This window comes from Dendropsophus ebraccatus, chromosome 4 (genome assembly GCF_027789765.1).
Source record: "Dendropsophus ebraccatus isolate aDenEbr1 chromosome 4, aDenEbr1.pat, whole genome shotgun sequence".
In the NCBI taxonomy this organism is placed as follows: domain Eukaryota; kingdom Metazoa; phylum Chordata; class Amphibia; order Anura; family Hylidae; genus Dendropsophus; species Dendropsophus ebraccatus.
Genome location: NC_091457.1, coordinates 62,376,494 through 62,379,527, shown reverse-complemented (window position 1 = coordinate 62,379,527; position 3,034 = coordinate 62,376,494).

The window sequence follows — 3,034 nt, the reverse complement described above, 5'->3', positions numbered from 1 at the left end:
ACTAACTTATCTCGAGAATGGCAGCCTGCTGAGTGGGCTGTTACTCCCAAGATCAGTTTGTCTCAGAAGTGGGGGCTCTGCAGTCCGAAAGGGAGTGCAGACAGGCAAAGTTTTATATGTAACAGCCAGGGCCGTATTTACCACTAGGCACCCGTGGCCTGGTGCCCAGGGCAGCACCTTTCAGGGGGGCAGCACCAGGGAGCAGGGTGAAAAAAACAACTTCTTTTTTTCCTTTTTTTTTTTCAATCTCCCACCTCCCATTCAGCCTTGCCAGTGAATCTGGTGTCTTTTCGAGAGAGAGAGAGAGGGGGGGGGGGTGGAATTATTCAGGTGTGGTATGGCGGTGTTATCCATTCACAGTATGGCAGAGTTGTTCAGGTCTGGTATGGCAGTGTTAAATGTGATGCCTGAAGCTATTACCTACCAATCCTATAGACGGCATTGAATTAATGTGGTTATTTGTTTATAATTTATATGCAGTTAAAAACCATGAAAAACGCAATTCCGAAACCACTCTCCCCCATGCTCCCCAAGATGGGGCGTCTTCAGGTTTAATGCCTAGGAAAGCAACAGCTAGACTGCCAGACAACCTAACTGCTATCTGGGTAGACAGCACAGCCAAAAAGGAAGCACAATTTGGCATTTGGAGCGAATATTCTGCTGGATTGATATTATAGTACCATGACACATTTGCATCACTATTTACCCTATCTTGGATACCACTCCTATGAGGAATTAATATAGTAATATGGTGAGCATCCTTGACACACAGGTGTTCTAGATAATTTAGTGCTGGGCTGTGAAAATTTAAATCTTAAATATTAAATAGAAAATACTTTTTTCTTCTCCTGAGTAAGCAAATTCCCAACATGTGGTCATGAACAGCTGTTTGGTTACATGGAAGTGCTCAGAAGACAAGGGATGCCATTTAGAGTGCAGATTTAGCTCGATTGCTTTTCTGACATTGTCACTTTTTGTATATACCCTGAGTTACCAGTACAATTGAACTCACAAAGAGGTGGCCCTATTATGAAAACGATATGTAGTGTTCCAAAGCAGGTGTGCCACTACTTTCTAACACAACCTGTCATCAGGAATTGTTGTTTGCCTCTATGCTCTGGGCTGAAGGTTGCTTTCTACTCTTTTGCCACTTGGTGTCTCACTTTCCTACTCTCTGCTCAGCTAGATGTTTACAAAGAGTTAACTCTACACTTGTTAGTTTCATTGTTCTACCAATCCTTATAGGGAATCTGTCAGCACCCAGGCTCTACCTAAGGTGCTGACAATGTGCTGTGGCTGGTAGTCCCCTAGTGAGCATGGGACCTTTTGGTAATTTATCCGTGCAGTGGATAATGTGCAATCCTACTGCAATGAAGTGTCAAAGAGCAGTTGTTTGTGCCACAATCTGGCATGCCTCACCACTCCTCCCCCTCCCTCCTCTTCATGAATAATCAATGCTACCCAGCCTCCTGCTCACTTAGCTGTCAGCCAGTGTCTCTGATTGCAGATCAGTCCTCTGTAGGCAGCTTATGTCTGAAAGAAACCCTCAGCTATACTTGAATCTCTGAGCCCAAATGTGTTGGAGTTGTAGTCTATGGGTAATGGGTAGTCTATGGGCCAGCATTTCATTCTTTGATTCAAATCCCCAGATGGAAATGAAATATAGGTCTTTTATTTTTTTTTTCTTAAATTATTGTATCATTTTTAAGGCTTTGTTCAAACTCAGTATTTTTTCTCAGTATTTTGCAACCAAAACCAGGAGTGGATTGAAAACACAGGAAGGCTATATTCACACACTGTTGAAATTGAGTGGATGGCTGCCATTTAATGGCAAATAATTGTCGTTATTTTAAAACAACGAACGTCTGAACAAAATACTGAGCAAAAATACTGAGTGTTAAAAATTATACCATAATGAGGGGGGAGGGGAGAACTATATTTTGTTTCCATCAGGGGATTTGAATCAAAGAATGAACTGCTGGTAGGTCTCTAGACAGGAAAGTTATCCCAAGACCACAGCTCCAACACATTTGGGCTCAGAGATTCAAGATTCAAATATACCTGATAGTTTTTTGGGTTTTTTTTTTTCAGACATATTGAAGACACTGGAGGCTGGTCAGCATTGATTATTTATGAAGGGGAGGGAGGGGAAGGAGTGGTGAGGTGTGCCACAAACAGTAGGGCACACACAACTCCTCTTTGACACTTCATTACAGTAGGATTGTGCATAACCGACATTGTGCATAACAGAGAAATTATGAAAAGGTACCATGCTCACTAGGGGGCTGCCAGCTACAGCACACTGTCAGCACCTAAGGTAGGGCCCAGGTGCTGACAGATTCTCTTTCAGCTGGGTACTACACACCACAACAGCCTATCACGCACTCACGTTTAGGTCTTTCCAGAAACTACCTCACCAACAAGTCATGGCATGATGAAAGTTGTAATTTTACAACAGCTGAAGACCCACAGGTTGAGAAACATTGCCATTATGTCATCATGTCATTATAGACAGTGGCACAGTTTATAAGAGGACAAGTGGTATTATTGGTAATGGTGCACTTGGTATACAGGTATTTAATCTGTAACATTATGTACGGAAATATTTGATCCTTGTATACTAATATTATTTGCTATCTGCATGACTGTATTAATTAAAAGTATTCAGTATTATACATAAAAAATTGATTTATGTTATGTAAAATATGATTTTTGTGTAGGAGGTGTAAAACCCATTTATATACTCTAGCAATGTTGTATTAAGGGGCAGAGCCAGGGGCTCCAAGAATAAATTCTTAACGTGGGCCAAGGGTACTTCGTTTTGACACTGTGTACAGGAGTAAAATAAGTAGCAGCATATTTGCTTAGGCTTTTACTGGTATTTATATGTATATTGTGGTGGCTTATGCAAGCTGTGCAGAACACATGAGAGAATATTAAGGTGGTACAATAACAGGGTAACATAAACAACAAAACAAAATATCTACAGAGGTATGGTGTGTTTTTAAGCAATTTTTAACTTGAAAGAATACTG